The sequence below is a fragment of the Panthera pardus genome, unplaced genomic scaffold, assembly GCF_024362965.1.
Source record: "Panthera pardus isolate Hobbes unplaced genomic scaffold, ASM2436296v1 HiC_scaffold_8, whole genome shotgun sequence".
NCBI classification, from domain to species: domain Eukaryota; kingdom Metazoa; phylum Chordata; class Mammalia; order Carnivora; family Felidae; genus Panthera; species Panthera pardus.
In genome coordinates this window covers 47,710,421-47,731,627 of record NW_026527013.1, presented here as the reverse complement: position 1 = coordinate 47,731,627, position 21,207 = coordinate 47,710,421, and the positions used below count along the sequence as shown (strand labels likewise).

General features: G+C 39.3%; 1 long non-coding RNA gene across 1 annotated transcript in view; it reads right to left on the bottom strand.

The window, feature by feature from the left end:
• Positions 1-21,207, bottom strand: part of LOC109254659 (uncharacterized) — a 257,029-nt gene that overhangs the window by 220,909 nt on the left and 14,913 nt on the right. The window contains exon 2 of the long non-coding RNA XR_008420402.1: positions 6,407-6,537. This is a non-coding gene — a long non-coding RNA (uncharacterized LOC109254659). The remainder of the gene's footprint in view (positions 1-6,406; positions 6,538-21,207) is intronic.

Sequence of the window (21,207 nt, the reverse complement as noted above, 5' to 3'; positions counted from 1 at the left end):
AATTTACTGTCAATTCTCTCATATACTTTCTCTCTTCCAAGTGATCAAACAATAATGGGCAATTTAATCTAATCTTCTTTTAAGTGGACATGCTCCTACAATCATTTTGCTATTATAAATAATCAGGTATGTTACAGCCTCTTTTAAAACAGCACTAGATATCCTATTCTATTCTAATATACTTCTATAGAAACACCTGTGTAGAAGATCCATAAGTAATACTAAGAAAACAGACTTTGGGTCAGGGCAGCTATCATTCACATTATAATGAAAAAGTAACAAAGTAGCCAACAATGTATATTTAACTCTGATATTTAACCACACTATATTAAGTGTAAGTCTTAGGTGAAGGAATGAAACCAAACGGGTAATTAGGATTCACTCCACTTAAAAAACAAAAACAAAAACCCAGCCAACTTCTTGATACATGTATGATGACAATTTGGTTTGTCATGCACCAAGATTCTGAGTTAACATATGCCAAACAAATGTTTGTATGAAGGAAATTTACAAATCCACAAAGTATGGGCTAGTTTAAAAAACAAACAAGCAAACAAACCACTTCATCATAAAATCAGAAGATCAATGTTCTTAATACTGACTCTCAAACTGGCCAGGCAAGTAGCAAATCTGGTTACTGACTCAGCAGTGTTTTGCATGCTCCCCTTGCACTGGGCCCATGCTCTCCAGCTCACCCCCCCCCCCCCCACCTGTAAATTGATACATTTCTGCTATTTACTCTGACCCCTGATGACATTTGAAAGGTCATAACCCTGCCGTAGAAATTAACTAGGCAAAGATTAAGCTCCAGGGGCCAACCCCATCCTATGTTTTGCCACTTTGATACCAGAAAGAGAAAAAGGGAAGGAACATACACCTGCAAAGGAAAAACAAGAGGCTAATTATGGTATTTCAAATATTGGCAGAAATGAGAAATTAACTGCCTCCTTGACCCCTCTGACTTTCCCCCTTCTTCACCTCAAGCTCTAGCTGCTGATGTCTGGATTCCCACTACATTTAGCTATAATGCCCTCCTAGGCTCCTAATAACAGATCCCTGTGCCCCAAGCTTCAAAGAACCTACCTTTATCCTCCTTAATGGAGAAGTTAAATCTCCATAAAAACTGAGTTCAGGCCCAAACTTCCTTCCCCCAATGCGGACCTCTGTGTTCATATTATGAACACAACTCTCTTGTGGTAAAGTAAGCCCTGATTTACAAGGGGTTCATTCATTCATTAAAAAATATTTAAAGTACATCTACCAAAACTCAGACATCATTTTGGGAATTATGATATAGCAGCAAACAAGTAAAAAGACCCCAGTGTAAAAGAATTTGCTTAGAAAAAAAAAAAAAACAAAAACATAAGGATAATTTCAGAAACGAGGTCTGCACCATGAAGACAATAAAACAGGATGAGAGAGAGGAGGACAGGGCCACCATAGGAATGGCCTCACTAAGGAAGGGGAGGTTAGGCTGAAATATGATGGAAAAAGAGAAGCCATCCATTCAAATATCTGCAGGAAGAACATATGCAAAGGTCCTGTGGTAGGAACTAGCTTGGTACCTTTGAGAATAGGAAAAATGCTAGTGTGGCTGGAGGTTGAGAATGAGTGGGAGTGAAAGGAGAGGACATCAGAAAAAAAGTCAAGGGCAGATCCTATAATATCTGGAAGATGATATTGAGTAATTTTGATTCGGTTTCAAGTATAACATGAGCCAGGTGGAAGAAGCTAAACAGGGTGAGAGTGGGAAGCATGATTAAATTTATAGCCACAAGATCCCTCTGGCTGCTGCATGGAAAATAGCTGATGGGAGAAAAACTAGCTACAGGGAACAGTAGTCTGCAGACTACTGTAACCATGCAGATGATGGTGGCAAGAGCTGGGGTGCAGCAGGAGAGCTGGGGAGTAGTGGTTCAGATTCTGCTAGTTTGTGGTGGAACTGGCAAGACAAGCATAGAGCAGTTGATACCATTCTGCTTCACCTGTCTCCAACGGTGCTGAGGGACTGGTGATCCAGGTGTACCCAAGGGCCTACTCCCTGGGGCTGGCAGTGCATTACTGTCCTAGAGCTGGTGCTTGGTACAGCCACCAGCCATGTTTAAAACAAACAAACAAACGAAAAACCTTGAGGTGCCTAGGTGGCTCAGTAGGTTGAGTGTCCGACTTTGGCTCAGGTCATGATCTCACCATTCAAGGGTTCCAGCCCTGCATCGGGCTCTGTGCTGACAGCTCAGAGCCTGGAGCCTGCTTCAGATTCTGTGTCTCCCACTCTCTTTGCCCCTTCCCCACTTGCTCATGCACTCTCTCTCTCTCTCAAAAATAAACACTTAAAAAGTTGTTTAAAACAACCTTAGACAGTATTTGTTAGAAGAGCGAAGTAACAGCCTTGGTCCTGCAGATAACCCCCTATACAGCCTCAAGACAGAACTTTGTCCTCTGTAGGGCTCAGGTATCTTTTTGAAGAATGAAGCCAATGAAACAGGTAAGTGAGAGTTTCCCCTAGCAGCACTGGCACACCAGGAGCCTCAGTCCATGACACTTTGAAACCACGACTAGCAACAATGATGACAGCCAACACTTAATGGAATTTTACTCTGCGCTAGGCCCTGTGCTAGGGCTTTCGATACATTGTCCCAATTCTCATCTCAACACGGTAAGGGAAGTAAGACTGTCCTCACTTAATAGATAAGACAAAAAAAACAGAGGTGAAATAAGTTGCCCAAGGACAGCACTTAGTAGGAGGATAAAGTGGGACATAAACCTAGACCATTTAAGCCCAGGATGTAGGCTGATAACCACCGTGATATGCTTCCTCCTAATAAACAGCAAAGTGGCCCCTCCTCTCCTGTCCAACTCTGCTTCCTACCCCACCTGTGTACCATCATGTGCCTCTGGCCTCTGTTTTCCCTTCTAAAAGGTAAACATCTTTACCCTGCCCAAAAAAATCTTCAAGTAAAGGGCTTCTAAGCTCCTCATCCTTCCCATCTGCATACAAAGTTCTGTGGTTTGGTACCTTCCCTTAAAATCTATCTCCTGAACATGGACCTATTTCTCCACACGTGACTCAGCCATGACAAAGCTCCCTGAGATTATTGTTCCCATTGTGCAGTTTCTGAATATACAGCTTAGGGATGCACTAGTACGTTCTTCTAGCTGCATGTACAATATCACACAGGGAATTCCGGTTAAAGAGTACAGAGTTCAAGGTCAGCAAATAGGCACGGGAAAGAGGAAAGCTGCATTCAAGTCCCAGCTTTTGCCATTTGTCAGCAATGTGGTTTTGGGTAAGTCACTTAACCTATCTGAATCTCCTCTCCCCATCCATGCAAGGATGATAATAATACCTCTTCTGTAGGGTGGAAGATCAAATTAGATCATCCAGATACAGGACTTGATAAAATCCCTAAAATTTAAGTTCCTTAAAAATTTTATATCTTAGCAATTATTATCTTTATGGGGGAAAAGACTAGACAAATGACACAGAATGACACACGCGGATTCCCAAGATCCTAAATGACAGAATATTGCACAAGAAACAGCACCACTTAACTCCAGTGACTGGACAGAGAACCTGGACGCACCCACCACAAACAGCATACTGGTTAACCACATGGGCTCTGACAACATTCAGCGTCACCACTTAAAAGCTGTGAAACCTTGCGCACCTTGCTAGCTCTAAGTTTCATTTGCTTCAGGGTAAGTGGAAATGGCACAACACCCTCCTGGTTGGATGCTGTGAGAAGGACAGGAAAGAACGTATACCAAGTGCTCACCCCGATGCTTGACACATGTTGAGGGCATTACGAGTACTGGTGAGGAGTCCCATCCTCCATTCACTTGACATGTATTTATCAAGCACCTACTCCGTGCCATGCATGGTTCTAGGGGCTTTGATACAGCAATGAATACATAACTCCTGTTCTTATGGTGCATGTACTCTAGGGGAAAACATGGCCAATAACCTAACAAATCTGTCAGGTGGTGATAAGAGCCATGAAGACAAGTCAAGCAGGGTAAAGGAACAGAGCATGATGGGGTGATCAGGGAACTGCTGATTACAGGGAGGTGTCACCAAGCAAGAGCTCTGTCCAATGCTGTTTTGCAGACAGGAGTAGACAAATAGATGGCTCTATGCTTGCACCTTGATTTAGGCTAGCTTTATTTATATATGTATATATAAATATATAAAATATATATATAATTTACACATATATAAAATATATGTAATTTATTTGTATATATAATTATATAACATATATAAATATATAATATATACATAAATATATATATATATATATATATATATATATATATATATATATATATATATAAAGGTTCACGTTAGTACAGCTTGTTAGCAGTCAGAAGGTAATTTCCATTTGGCAACATTCTAATGAATAAAACATCGCCAGGAATAGCAAGCAGAATCTGATCCACTGGAGGCTATACACAGAGCATCGGAAATGAAAGGCTCTGACCCTGGGCCACCCCTGCAATGAGAAGCAAAGATAGTACATGTTCCCAGGTAGTTAGGAAGAGAAAGATGTTTCTGTAAGTGAATAACACACTTGATCTTCCGTTCAATTTCAGAAGTAACTTAGCTTTTTCCAAATCAGCCAAAAATAAATTAAGAGGAAAATGGACTCCACTGGAACATCTCAAATTAGAAACCTTTTCATATTTGAGGTCTTTCATGCCTCTGGCAACAGAAGGCTGGGAAAGTAGAGCTAATCTCAATTTTTTCCTTACCCTGTATACTCAGGCTTGTGAGTCTTCTGAGATACCTGTGACATTGGCATTCAAATCAATCCAGCAGGCACTTACTGATTCTCTGCTACATACCAGGATGCCAAGGTAGAATATGATCCATATTGTGAATGAGCTCGCAGCCAAGTAGGGAAGACATCTGTATGAACAAATAATTGCAATCAAGCGGTATGAGTGAAAGAATGGATCTTTAAGGTGTAGGAAAGAAAGAGAGGAGGGGGGCAGTGAAGAAAGCTTCCTACAAGTAGAAAACCAACTGGGCTTTGGGAAATGAACATGGGCCAAGTGGGTGAGAAAATCATGCCAGAAAGAGGCAACAGCATGAATAAAAACATATAGTTCTAAAACAGCATGGCACACTCAAAAGAACTATGAATAGAATTTGGGGTTTCAGGGGCACAAAGTAGAAGTGGACTGATGTCATGTGAAGACGTTCAAACGCTAGATAGGGATCAGGTCTTGAAGAATCTGTTTGTACTGCTTTCTTACTTCCTGTGTTTAAACAGGGTACTAATTGGCTATCCATTTAAAAATACCCGGGAAAACCCATTAGTTAGTCTTGTTCCTCAGAGTCATTCACACATTCATCTCCAACTTTAATAACTTGTTATTCATGGCCTGAAATCTCCTTATCCTATTCCCTCTAGAGCCATACCTTAATGTATGAAATTGAATTTATGGCTAGTGAAGGGTAACAGATTAATAGCACTATAAATTAATCTATTCATCCATATACTAAGAGTAGAAAACCTAAAAAGAGGCAGTTCAATCTAACACCATCCATTATTATGCCTTAAAACTCAAGCCCAGAGAAATGAGATGAAAATTTATAACCGAAGACAGAAGAGCAGAGGGCAAGCGAGAGCTGGGACCACAGGGAATACTATGCAATGTTCAGTTTCCAGAACCCTCTTAGGAAGACACTTTCAAGCAGGAATTTCTTACTTTAAAAATTGCGTTATGTTTATATTACATCAAATAGTAGTGTTTTATTGCTTCACTGATAAAGGAAGACATATTAAAATATGATTTACTCCAGTCTATTGTCAACAAATAATATAATGATAGTAATAATAAATGAGTGAGTGAGTGACTAAATAAGGGACATGCAAGTTATTAAGAAATTCTCTGTTTTGGAAAGACAGATACCATATGTTTTCACTCTTATGTGGATCCCGAGAAACTTAACAGGAGCCCATGGGGGAGGGGAAGGAAAAAAAAAAAAGAGAGGTTAGAGTGGGAGAGAGCCAAAGCATAAGAGACTCTTAAAAACTGAAAACAAACTGAGGGCTGATGGGGGGTGGGAGGGAGTGGAGGGTGGGTGATGGGAATTGAAGAGGGCATCTTTTGGGATGAGCACTGGGTGTTGTATGGAAACCAATTTGACAATAAATTTCATGTATTTAAAAAAAAATTCTCTGTTTTGGAAAGAAAAGGGGAGACAGACTTTAATAATCTTTCATTGGCCATAGTCTTATCAGAGCCATCGAGTATATAGATTGTGCCACCATGCTATGTGCCATTCATATGACAGATATTACTGACCCATTGGCATTCCTTTCTCAGCCAGTTGCCCCAGGCTGACATTTTGGAGCTGGCAACCACAGTATGCCAACCTAAGCTAACAGACTCCTACCTTTTTCTGACAAAACCAGACGCTCTTCGTTGAAATCCATCTTTCATCTTTTCACCCAAGTTGTCTTCCAACTTGTCGAGGCCAACCATATCGTTCAGCCATGCTAAGAGCTCCCATTGGCTTTTTCATGCCTAGAAGGATAAATATAAACTTCTTACTGTAGTCTAGAAGTCCTTTCACAATTTAGACTTATGTCACCTCTGTTTCTGGCCTCACCCCACACCCTTCTCTTTTCTATACCCTAATTCAGATATACCTACATCATTCCCCTGAGATTCAAACCTCTAAAAACACCTGGATTTTGTACATGGTATTCCATTCTTCTTTATCTGGTAAACTACTAGTCATGCTACAAAGTGTGTGAATCAACTGTCACTTCCCCAGTGAGCCCTTCCTGTAATGGCCATCTGTTAGCATCTACTCCTCCTGGTTCGGGACACATCCTTCCCTGACTTACAGCATATAGGGTTCAGGGGAGGTTACAAGAGAGGTCACTAGGCCAACAAGCATGGCATCATCCTGGTCACAAAGACTGGTTCACAAATGGACATGTGTCACCAGAGGTACAGAGTACATTCCATCTAGGAGTCCTCCACACTACTAGGAAATAGGCATGAATTTTAAAAATCTAATCAAGAGTCACCCTGCTGGGTAGATCATTTTTGCCATCATGTGGGAAGAGGTTGCAGAAATATCCTTCCCTGAGAAAGAGATACTGAAAACAGGGATAATAATCCTCTTTCTAATGACAGTATTTGAGTCCTTGGACTTTGTTTTTCTTAAGTTTGAGGTTTTATTTTGCAAAGAGAAGGATATCACTGACATATTCCCCTAGTGTCTCCAAAAAAAGAATTAATCACCATTTCCTTTATGGTCCCATAGATCTCTTCTTAAAATCCCCCAAAGAGCAATTATCATGTCCCATCATTATTTATGTGGACAGCTGTGTCCATTACCAGAGTGAGAGCAGGGAATGTCTTATTCACCTTTGGGACACCAGTGCCTGACACAGCATCACTACAAATGTCTGCTGAAGAATAAATCCCAGTCATATTGCTAGTTTCATTCTCCTCTCAGAAGATTTCTGCGAATTTTAAGGGCCAATGATCCCCACATTTTCCTTCCCTCTTCAATGTGCTGTCATAATTTCCCATGGTACCAAAGGTAGTTGTCTTTCCAAACCCGCTTGTAAGTCATTCAAATAATGAACTATGCATTTCAGTGGAGTTACAGGCCACATCAGAACCTCCAAGAGGCTAATGTGTTAAAAAACATAATGTTAAAATGCTCATGTGCAGGGAGGGTGGGGGGTGCCTGACTTTCTTAGTTGGTGAAACATGTGACCCTTGATTTTGGCTCAGGTCATGATCTCCTGGTTCGCAAGATCAAGCCCTGTGTTGGGTTCTGTGCTGGCAATGTGGAGCCTGCTTGGGATTCTCTATCTACCTCTACCTCTCTCTCTCTCTCTCTCTCTCCCTTAAAATAACTAAATAAATAAACATTAAAAATAAAAATAAATGTTCATGTAGGAACTGCAAGGAAATCTAATTTTTTTAATGTAAATTGTGGAAAATAAATTTCAATCCAATCTTCGGGTGCCTGGGTGGCTCAGTCAGTTAAGCATCTGACTCTTCATTTCAGCTCAGGTCATGATCTCACAGTTGTGAGATCCACACCCAGCATGGAGCCTTGGATTCTCTCTCCCCATCTCTCTCTCCCTCTCTCTCTCCCTCTCTCTCTCTCTCTCTCTCTCTCTGCCCCTCCCCTGTTTGCATGATCTGTCTCAAAATAAATAAATAAAAATTTTAAAAATATTTAAAAAATAATAAAAATTTAAAAAATAAAATAATTTTTAAAAATTCATTCCAATATTTGTGACTGGTGGAGCCAAGGATATCCATAAAGATAAATAGCAAAATGTTTAAAGAATTATGAGAGTGGTAGGATATCTGGTGATTTATTTCTCTACTTCCTTCTTTATTCCTTTCTGTATTGTCTTTATCATTTCTTTTTACAAGGATCGTGGATTTATATTTTAATAAGAAAACAAAACCTCTTTTTGTTTTAAAAATAAAATTACAGGGTGCCTGGGTGACTTAGTCGGTTAAGTGCCGGACTTCGGCTCAGGTTATAATTTCACAGTCCATGAGTTTGAGCCCCATATTGGGCTCTGTTTTAACAGCTCAGAGCCTGGAGCTGCTTTGGATTCTGTGTCTCCTTCTCTCTCTGCTCCTCCCTGACTCATGCTCACTCGCTGACTCTCTGTCTCTCTCTCAAAAATGAATAAACATTAAAAACATTTTTTAATAAAAAAATAAAATTACATGTCTCATTTGGGTCAATATAAGGAAAGATGGAGAGGTCCCACCTTTAAATGAATCAGAGATTCAGCCACCACCTCAGCCTCCTGCACCAGACCCTCCTCTTTAGACCCTGACAGTTTGGCCAGAATCCTAAATAATTTTTCCTACTTTCCCCATTCACCAGGTTTTGCAGATGCAGCCCTTGATATCTACTTTCCCTCTCCCGTGATGTAGATAATGGCACCACTAACCCTATCTGTCATGTTAGAATATTCACATTCAAGGAATTTACAAAAAGTAAACATATATCATGATATAGCCATATGGCAATCAAAATGAATATTTGCAATTAAAATTGCAGGCAGTTGCTCAGGGCCTAGGTCTTGAGGTTTCAGTTAAAACCAAACAAAAAAAAGGGGGGCATCTAGGTGGCTCAGTTTGTTAAGCGTCGACTTCAGCTCAGGTCATGATCTCACTGTTCCCAAGTTTGAGCCCCACACTAGGCTCTGTGCTGACAGCTCAGAGCCTGGAGCCTGTTTTGGATTCTGTGTCTTCATCTCTGTCTCTGTCCCTCCTCCACTCACGCGCTCTCTCTCAAAAATAAATAAACATTAAAAAAAAAAAATTTCTTTCTCCCTCATTTAACATTCTATGGCAGGTATCACCAGCTTCTTGAAGTAACTAGGAAACTGAATATCGAGAGGCAACCCCTGAAGAATGTGTTTTCAAACACACCAGTTCCCATGCACTGTGCTTACTTACAAAAAAAAAAAAAAAGAAAGAAAATACTGTAGGTAGGATGAAAACAGTAATCACAATGGCCAACAATGACCTTGTCCCTGTAGGGGCAATCCTTAACCATCCCAGATACACATGGGTTTCTTCCTATCTTCATCTGGGCTTCCATAACTGCCAATCTCATGCCCACCTTAAATGAAGTTTTCCAAAATCTTTTCCCCCAAACTTCAGCTGGTATTTATCAAGCACCACCTTTGTACCAAGTAGGGGTTTGCCTGGGAATGTTCACAAACCAGGTATGAATGAAGCAGAGCTCTGGTATGTAGCAGTTGCTGGTCTCCATGGTGAATTCCTCCACCATGGCCAATTTCAAGCTACCAGTGAAAAGTCACTAAACATGGAATTGTTAAGAGACGTTCAATGAACAACACTATAGAGTGTATCCCCACTGCAAACAACTTACATATAAATGATTTCAAGAGCAAGGATAACAGCAAAAGGTAGAAAAACAATTAGGAAGTGGAGATTTTTGAGTATTTGTTATATTTGTCTTTGAATAGAATTTCATTATAGTTTTCTGCCATTAAAGTCTTAGTAATGGTTGTCTTTAACAGCCTCCTCTCAAAATTCCTTACAATTTAACATTTAGCAAGAACGAGTCATTACGAGCCACACTACTGGTGCTGGAGCTTGTGATAAGGTCTGAGGATACGTGAATAACATATAGTCTCTGCTCAGAAGCAGCTCTCAGCTCCATAATAGAGAGAGACATAAGGAAATTACAGCAAAGTGAAAACTGCTAAGGGGAAGTGTCAACAAAACACTGAAAGCACAAACAAGCCTGAGGGGAGAGTCAGGGAGAAATTCAGACTATATTGGGCAAAAGATGCCACATCTGAGTTCAGTCCCAAAACATGCTTAGAAGTGGAGAGCAAAGAGTACAGGCAGCAAGATGGAGACAGTGCCATTTATGTCCAAGAAAACAGCACATGCAAGAGTTTAAATGCATGAAAGAGACAGATCCTCTCTGGAGATTTCAAGGTATTTGGAACACAGAGTTCATGTGAAGAAGAAATAGAAATGAACATTCAAGTCCTTTTCCCTTTATGTCAAAACTATCCTCCATGAGAGTGGTCTTAAGAAACTTCAAGGACAAGTTCTCAAATAGGTTTTTATATCAACACCCAGCATGCATTTCAGTATAAATGTGCCACTTAACATTCCATGGGAGAAAGAGTGGGCTTCTTGAAATAAACTAGAGATTGCAACAATGAATAAGGTACATACCCACACTTGAAAAGCTCACAAAAGCTACACTAAACAATAGTAAGAGAAAGATCATCTCTACATTCACTCTTGTACCAAAAACATGAACATACTGAAGGGGACTGTGGTGGACTGTGTGACAGGGATGGTAGAATTCCTTCACTGGTGAAAGAATTATTCCCCCAGATGCTGGAATGTTACTAGAAGATGATCTGGGACTATCAGTCCTCTTTGAAAATGGTCTCATCCAGGGGCGCCTGGGTGGCTCAGTAGGTTAAGCGTCCGACTTCGGCTCAGGTCACGATCTCACGGTCAGTGAGTTCAAGCCCTGCGTCGGGCTCTGTGCTGACAGCTCAGAGCCTGGAGCCTGCTTCGGATTCTGTGTCTCCCTCTCTCTCTGACCCTCCCCCATTCATGCTCTGTCTCTGTCTCAAAAATAAATAAACATTAAAAAAAGAAAGAAAGAAAGAAAGAAAATGGCCTCATCCATAGTTCCACCCCTACCCAGAGAAGCTCACATCTAATAGAGAGATGGTCAATGAAGGGCTATAAAGCCCCTGGCCCCTTGCATCAACTCAGGACAACACTGGGGGGAGCTCCTGACAGACTGGGTGAGAATATGTTGAGAGTGAATCCTGTTGCCCAGTCCTGCTTTTTTCTCCTTCCTTCTGCTAGTATTGATCCTGACAAACACCCTGCATGCTTATCTCTGTCTCACAGTCTCTTTCCAGGGAATCCAACTTGAAGCAACAACCAAACAAGGCTTAATTCCTTCCTTCATTCAATAAATATTGGTTAAACTCTGTCCATGCGCCAAGCTCTATGCAGGGCACTCATGTTGCAAAAGTGAACAAAACAAATTAAAACAAAGTACATAGCCCTTGTTTCATGAAGTCTAGCAGAGAAGATAAATATGAATCAAATACTAATTAATGTGCAGAATGTACAGTTAAGAAAATAATTGGTCTGAAGGCAAAGAACAGAGCTCCAAGAAAGCATGTAAAAAAAAAAAAAATGACTGAACTATGATGGAGACTCAACAGAGGGAAAGCAGTGGCAAGAATTATAAAAGGTCTGGTATTTTCCCTGCTTGCACATTAAGAACAAGCCTGCCACAGCTATATGGATGCTAGTGGAAGACAGGATTCCAAGGTGAGTGATGAAGGACAGTTTATTACTCACAGCAGTAGAGTGTCAGCATTTCACAACATTTCCCTAACCCTAATTCCAAAGGAGTGATATGAAGATGGCCCAGTGGCACTTGCCCAAATGGTGAGTTTTATTATAAGGCAAGAAGTGCTGAGCTTTAGGGAATCCAAATCTTTTATAATGGGCAACAACAATGCTTTCTCCTTGATCCAAAGTGAGACACTATCTCTGTCTTCCAAAGCTGGTCACCATTCAAATATACTTAAAAAGTTAGTCTGGGACAGTTAAACCCAACACAGAGACAAGTACAAGCATGCAGAATCATTAAAGACCCATCCAGAATCACCTCCCAACAGGTGGAGTATACAAACCGGCCTCTCTCTATAAGATATCTTTACCTTTAGTTCTGTACATCCTTAACTAAAGCTTATTAGAGACATGTTCATGGTGGCTATTTGCCTTCTCTAAAATGGGATCTTAGCAGTCCTGGACACAGTGTATTTCCTCTTGGTAGTGCACTGTTTTGTAGGGTCTGTGGAGTTAGTATGTAGGATAGAGGAATCTCAATTTTTCTCCTAAAAGACTTAAGTAACTGGGAATTTTTATGTACAAATGCTGGTTGTGAGATGGTGTAATGGTATTCTTGTATATCTGGAAGCATTCAGTTGCAATGGAAATTTTTACAACCTAATTTTTGGTATCCCAACTATAGATGCCAAGGACCCGGAAAAATATTCACTACAAGATATAAATCTTTGGGTGTATCAACTGGGAAAAGTTTGAGAAAGCTACTATCACGTGGACCCAGTGCTGCACTAACATCAAATTCCATAAATATTTATCCTCTGAATTAGGCTTTCAACATTGCAGACAATATTCCCATTACATGTATAAACACCGTGAGGTCAGAAAAGTTTCACAAATCTCAGTTAGGTAGATCTATGTTTTCCATGTATTTCTATGGGCTCCAGAGCTACAGGGAGAATTAGAAGAGTGTAAAATTGGTATTGAGAGCAAACGTTTTGGAATTATTCTAGTGCATTCCGACTCCCTAGGATGAAACAAACTGCCAAGTGATGTATGTAAAGGTAATTTTAATGATTTGTGTCTCTTATATAATATACCCTATGTAATATTGTACTATGAAATATAATGTAAAATGTTCTGGAACACTTCTCAAAGTGGGTCCCCTACCACCACTACCAAAATGAGCCATGTCACCTGGGAAGTTGTCAGACACAAATTCCCAGGTCCCACTCTAGACATACTGAATCGGAAACCCTGGAGTGGGATCCAGTGATTCACGCTTTCACAAACCCTCCAGTTGATTATAAGTATGTTAAAGTAAAGAAGCATTGCTATAGAATTATCTGTGGATGTTAAAGAGATGAACAGTACTGTTGAACCCGGGAAAAATAGATACATCCTGCCAACATCATCCTAGTGACTTTAATCTGAACCTTTCCTCCAACCGCCATAAAAGAAAATGGTTGACAACTTTTATTTTATTTTGCAATTTAAAAGCCTAAGCAATAAACCCAACTGCCTGAATTATCTTTCTTATCAAAACAAAGCAGATTCCAGTCGGGTGTGATATACAGTGGCAACCACCAGATTCAAAGAAAATCAATATGCAAATCAATACATTTAACTCCAAGTCTCATCTGTCAAGTCTTTCATATAAACTGGCTTAATTAGGAGCTCAGTGAAATGCAAGAATAGGCCTAACTCAATATCCCATGCCAAAGCTTTATCAATAATATACAATTTTCCAAAAGAAAACACAAGGGATCAATAATAAAGCTGTCTTTTCTTCGAAAACTGAAAGCTGAGCTTCCCTCAGGGATGATTTGGTATCTCAACCTATCATATGTCCACTAGTAAGAGCCTACAAAAGGATGAAAGCTTTACTTTTATTTATATAGAACCCTTGTCATTAAAAGGTTGACTAATCTTTAAAAGCTGACATTTCTTAAGATTCATCATCCAGAGGAAGCCACTATAATGGTTGTCAACATAGGCTCTGCAGTAGAACCATCACAGGAACCATTAGAAGGCCTTACAATCAGGCTTACACCCAAGTTCACTGGTTCTTAAATTTTAACATGCATCAGAATAAACTGGAAGGCTTCTTAAAATAGAAAAACATACTTTAATAACTACCCCCCCCCAGACCAGTTAAATCAGCATCTTTGAGGCTAGTACTCTAGTACTCCAATTTCACCATGTTTTAAACTTCTGAAGGTAATTCCAATGTATAGCCAAGGTGAGAATCACCAGTCCACAGGCTGACTCAGCCTGCCAACATGTCCAAGATTTGCTGAACACAGAATGTGTACAAGAGAGGAAAGGGAAATAAAAAGAAACACCTGGGAAATTTTTTGTGAGCCTAAGATGAGGAAGAGTTTTCCCAACACACAAAACGTTCATTCACTTAAATAACGATACATGTTTCAAAGTGTTTCTAGACATTGGACAATTGGAAAACTGGTAAAGCAGGGGCACCTGGGTGGCTCAGTCAGGTAAGTGACCAATTCTTGATTTCAGGTCATGATCTCAGAGTTGATGAGATCGAGTCTAGTGTCAGGCTCTGCACTGACACCTCAGAGCCTGCTTGGGATTCTCTCTCTCCCTGTCTGCCCTCTCCCATGCATGTGCTCTCTTGCTTGCTCGCTCTCTCTCAAAATAAATAAATAAATAAACTTAAAAAAAATGGTGAAGGATGCTAATGTTAGTAAGGTACAAATAATATTATAATCCCGTAAGATGTACTAATCATAAGACATGACCATCTCAGCAGATCTCAGTTGCATATTGAGGGAGGCCACTGTGGTCACCCAGTAGAGGTCAACAGGTAGGCAATGAACCACGACAGTGGGCAAGAGTAAAGACTAAGTAACTGAGTGTAATACTTACCTGTGTTAGGATATGGAAGGAGAATACTGTTGTAACCAAAAGAGACATTACATGAAGATTCTAAGAAAGGAAAGAGAAGATCAAAATCATATCTCCTGGGATGTTTCAGAACAGAACTAACGAATGTGTTTAGTTACAAAATTCAGCAAGAAAGTGGCCTCAATACATAGCTCATCTGGTCCAAGAATGTCAGAGCAGTTCTCAGAAATACAGTGATAAAACAATATAATAATAATGTTAGTAATAATGATAACCAAAACGTATTGGGTCTTTTTATGAGCCAGGTATGGTTTTAACAGTTTTACATATATTAACTCATTTAATCCTTCCAATCCATAGATTGGGAGTTGTCAGAGGCCTGGAGAGATGATGTAACTTGTCCAAGGTCACAAAACTGTTCCAGGTGGAACCATGATTTGTACCTGGCAGCCTGGCTTCACAATGCATGCTTGAAAACACACCAGAACCTTTTGGGTGCTTCTCTGCCTTGCACAGAAACTATCACACACCTCTAACATCAGTTAGTGTAGCTCTCATTACTATCAAGTTCAAGAGAAAGATCTTTCATTGTATCTATTATGTTAAATATATGCTCTGAATACTTAAAGTGCTTAGCATTTCCAGAAATCTCATTTTTATTTTCTAACAACACAATGACAATTATGAAAGATAACACGAAGGTACCACTGCTTCTTTACTATTACCTCTACTAAAAAGAAATAACAAAGAGAGAAAAATGGCATGAAAAAAATCTCAAGTAACAGTGACTATCCTTTACTGAATCTTTGTTTTCCCCAAAACAAAAAGCATTTGTGGCATAAAAATTATTATACTCTTTGAAATGGTAAGAAGAATAAAAATGCCTCGCCAATTTGAACACCTATAGTAAGGGACTACAAATCCTAAAGGGATTAAGTAAACAAAAACAGTAAACTAGTCAATGAATATGCTTGGCTACAAAACAGAATAAAGTGGCCCAAATAAATAGTACGTTTTACTCAAAAGTCTAAAAACGTCTTCAGAGAAAACTGGTAGATTTCACCAGAACCCCGTGCCATGCCAGTCTGCCAATACTTACTGCAGTTAACAGCTATTTGCAATCCTGCTTTTTATCTATGAGGTTGATGTAAATTATTAATTTATTTGCTTATGGTCACTCTCCCTTTTAGAAAATGAGTTCAATGCAAGCAAGAACTTGGTCTTATTCCCACCACAAACCCCTGTTTTTAAGAATAGGGTCTGAAACATAACAGGTGCTTAATAAATATTCCTTAAATGGATGGATCAAACTGCTAAAAAAAAAAAAAAAAAGAAAAAAGAAAAAAAAACTAATGCAAACATGCACTGCTGAGCAGGGAGCAACAGTACTGACCACTCCCACTGCAGATGGTGGATATGTTGGCATGAAGTTGGCACTGTGTTGGAGGAGCTTTAGAGATACTCCTTCCTGGAAGAGGCAGTTAAGATAGTGGAGCAGCATGGAAACCCTCAGCTTGTCTTGTCCCTGAAATGCAGCTGGATCAGCACCAAACCATTTTGCACACCTATGAAGTTGATCTGAGTATTAACACAACAATCTGCATAACTTGAGCCACAGAACTCAGCAGGTACAAGGTACAGAGAGGTGAAATGGGGGAGAGAAAAGCCACAGAGGGCAGGGAGCTATGTGTGCAGAGAGAGGACAGAGAAAGGGGGAGAGCACAGCACATCAGTAGAGTGTAAGCAAAACACCTCCCCTGAAAGTAGCTGGAGAGCAAGAGGGAGATAGAGTGAAAACACTTGCAGGGACTGAACAAGAAATCCATTCCCCGAGACCACTGACGGGAAGAAATGAGAGGGTTTCAATGCCACTAGCACTCTATCAACAATGGAATGCAGAGTATCAAGTTCCAGTGCTCTGGTGAGGAAGGAGCGTGAATCCCCAGGAGCACACAGTGGGGTCTGAGGGGTCTACTGCCACACGGGGAGACGTGGTACCTCTGCTTGGAGAGTGTTTGGTAGAGGCCATAGAGACTCCCAACAGGCAAAGTTCCCAGTGGACCATGGGGAGCAGGCACATTTGCCAGTATTGGGATAAAGATGCCAGAGTGTGGTGAAACCCGGCACAGGCTGTATGTTGTGATTTGCCATAGTCTCTGAACCTATGCCACTGCACAATCACATGAACATTTTCTGGGGCAAGCTGTCACCAGGTCATTGCTCAGTGAGACCCTCCCAAGGAGAGTTAGTTCAGGTCAAAGCTGTGGGGGTCTCTAAAGTGTGGGGTTTGAAACACAACCCCAACTGAAATAAAACTCCAAAGGGAGGTGCTGCCTCACAGGTGGATGACTTGGATATAGACAGGGTAGAGACAAAGAGTTGACGGAGACCTGAGACAAAAGAAAGGTGCTTGATGGCACGGTGGTTAGAGCCCAAAGATCCTGTGCCAGAGCCTAGGGAGTTGGGTAAAGTCATTTCTATCTTTCCCATGCACCACACTGATCCACCACAGTCCAGGAAGCATCACCACCTAGGGGAGAATGGAGCCATTACATCAAGCCCCACCCAACTGTGCCTTCCAATCATATCCCCTAGAAGATGAACACAAGTCCCTCCCCCTGCTTAGTGTATGGACTATAGAGTACTGGTTAGTTTCAGTTCCAAGGAAACTGGATATAACTTCATTCAGGTTTCATGCATTCATTCAGGGAACTATTCTGTTTCCTGGTTCATTTATCAGTTCATTTTTTTTTTTTTTTTTGCTTCTGTTTTTAACTTTTTTCTTTATTTTCTTTTTCTTGGATACAGAAAGAGAAAATTTTGTTTTTATTTTCTTTTTTAATTTTTTAATTATATTTTTACTTTATTTTATTTTAATCTATTTTATTTGCTTTACTTCATTTTATTCTAATTTATTATATAATTTTTATTTTTAAATATTGTCTTACCTTTTTTTTTCTTTTCATTTCTTGCCTTTTTCTCTAACAAGCTTATTTCAACAACCAGACCAAAACACACCTAGGATCTAGCTTCCTTTATTTGATTTAGTGTTTTGTATTTAGTTTTTTAATTTTTATTTTATTAATTTTTTTCTTCCTCCAAAATGACAAAGAATTCACCCCAAAACAAAGAGCAGAAAAGAAATGACAGCCAGGGCCTTAATCAACACAGACATAAGCAAGATATGTGAACTAGAATTTAGAACCATGATAATAAGAATACTAGCTGGGGTTGAAAAAAAGCATAGAATCCATTTCTGTGGAGACAAAAAAAGCTAGTCAGGACAAAATTTAAAATGCTATACCCAGATGCAATCTCAAATGAATGCCACAACAGCAAGGATGGCTGAAGATAGAAGACAAAATTATGGAGAATAATGAAGAAGAAAAAAAAAGGGAAACTAAGGCAAAAGAGCACCATACAAAACTTAGGGAAGTCAGTGACTTATTAAAAAGGAACAACATCTACATCATAAGAGTCCCAGAAAGTGGAGAGAGAGAAAAGGGGGCAGAAGGTTTATGTCAGCAAATTATAGAGGAAAATTTCCTAATCTGGGGAAGGACAAAGATCTCAAAGTTCAAGAGGCACAGAGGACTCCCATTAGATTCAACAAAAACCACCCTTCACCAAGACATATCATAATCAAATGCACAAAATACACAGACAAGGAAAGAATTATGAAAGCAGCAAGGAGAAAAAAGTCCTTAACCTATAAAGAAGACAGATCAGATTCGCAGCAGACCTATTCACAGAGACTTGGCAGGCCAGAAAGGAGAGGCAGGATTCATTCAATGTGCTGTATCTAAAAAAATATACAGCCAAGAATTCTTTATCCAGAAAGGCTGTCATTCAAAATAGAAGGAGAGATAAAAAGTTTCCCAGACAAACAAAAATTAAAGGAGTTCATGACCACTAAACTACCCCTGCAAAATATTTTATGAGGTCTCTGAGTGTAGAAAAGACAAAACAAAACAATACCAAAAGCAACAAATACTGGAAAGGACAAGAGAACGTCACCAGAAACATCAACTCTACAGGCAACACAATGGTATTCAATTCATATCTTTCAGTACTCACTCTAAATGTCAATGGACTAAACGCTCCAATCAAAAGACACGGGGTAACAGAATGGATAAGAAAATAAGACCCAGCTATACTGCTTATAAGAGACCCAATTTCGACCTAAAACACCTGCAGATTGAAAGTAAGGGGATGGAGAACCACCTATCATGCTAATGGTCATCAAAAGAAAGCTGGAATAGCCATATTTATATCAGACAAATTAGATTTTCAAATAAAAGCTATAACTAGTGATGAAGAAGGGCATTATATCATAATTAAGGGCTCTATCCACCAAGAAGATCTAATAATTGTAAACATATATGCTCCCAATGTGGGGGAACCCCAATATTTAAATAAATTAATCACAAACATAAAGAAACTCATTGATAATAATACCATAATAGTAGGGGACTTCAACACCCCACTTACAACGATGGTCAGATCATCTAAACAGAAAATGAACAAGGACATAATAGCTTTGAATGACACACTGGACCAGATGGACTTAACAGATATATTCAGAATGTTTCATCCTAAAGCAGCAGAATACACATTCTTCTTGAAAGCACATGGAACATTCTCCAGAATAGATCACATACTGGGTCACAAATCAGCCCTCAACGAGTATAAAAATATTGAGGTCATACTGTGCATATTTTCAGACCACAAAGCTACGAATCTCAAAATTAACCACAAGAAAAAATTTGGAAAGACCATGAATACATGGAGATTAAAGAATATCCTACTAAAGAATAAATTGGCTAACCATGAAATTAAAGAGGGAACTAAAAAAAAAAAAATACATGGAAGCCAATTTAAATGCAAATACAACAGCCCAAAACCTCTGGGATGCAGCAAAGGCAGTCGTAACAGGGAAGTATATAGCAATCCAGTTCTTCCTAAAGAAGGAAGAAAGTTCTCAAATATATAACATAACCTTACATCTAAAAGAGCTGGTAAAAGAACAGCAAATAAAGCCCAAACCCAGCAGAAGAAAGGAAATAATAAAGATTAGAGCAGAAATCAGTACTATCAAAATAAAATAAGAAAAAAGAGTAGATATCAGGAGCTGGTTCTTTGAAATAATTAACAAAATTGATAACCCACTAGTCAGTTTGTTCAAAAAGAAATGGAAAGGACCCAAAAAAATAAAATCAAGAATGAAAGAGGAGAAATCACAACCAATGCCACAGAAATACTAACAATAATCTTATGAGCAATTATATGCCAATAAAATGGACAAATTCCTAGAAACATATAAACTACCAAAACTGAAACAAGAAGAAATAGAAAATTTACACAGACCCATAACCAGTAAAAAATTGAATCAGTAATCAAAAATCTCCCAACAAACATGAGTCCAGGGCTGGATGGCTTTCCAGGGGAATTCTACCAAAAATTTAAAGAACATCTATTCTTTTGAGACTGTTCCAAAAAATAGAAATGGAAGGATAACTTTCAAACTCATTCTAAGAAGCCAGCATTACCTTGATTCCAAAACCAGACAAAGACCCCACTAAAAAGAACTCCAGACCAATGTCCTTGATGAATATGGATACAAAAATTCTCAACAAGATACTAGCCAACTGGATCCAACAATACATTAAAAGAATTATTCACCATGACCAAGTGGTATTTATTCCTGGGATGCAGGTCTGGTTCAGTGTCCACACATCAATCCATGTGATACATCACATTAATAAAAGAAAGGATAAGAATCACATGATCCTCTCAATTGATGAAGAGAAAGCATTTGACAAAAGACAGCATTCTTTCTTGATAAAAAAAAAAAAAAACTTAAGAAAGTAGGCATAGATGGATCATAACTCAAGATCCTAAAAGCGATATATGAAAGACCCACCATTAACATCATCCTCAACAGGGAAAAACTGAGAGCTTTCTCCCTAAGGTCAGGAACACCACAAGAATGTCAACTCTCACCACAGTTATTCAACATAGTGTTAAAAGTCGTAGCCTCAGCAACCAGACAAAACAAAGGAATAAAAGGCATGGAAATCAGCAAGGAGGAAGTCACTTTCACCCCTCGCAGATGACATGCTATTATATGTGGGAAACCCAAAAGACTCTCCTAAAAAACTACTAGAACTTATCCATGAATTTAGCAAAGTCACAGGATATAAAATCAACATACAGAAATCTGTTGCACTTCTATACACCAATGGTGAACAGCGGAAAGAGAAATCAAGGAATAGATCCCATTTATAGTTGCACAAAAATCCATAAAATATCTAGGAATCAACCTAACCAAAGAGGTTCAAAATCTATACAGTGAAAACTATAGAAAGCTTATGGAAGAAATTGAAGAAGGCTCAAAAAAATGGAAAAAAGATTCCATGCTCCTGGATAGGAAGAACAAATATTGTTAGT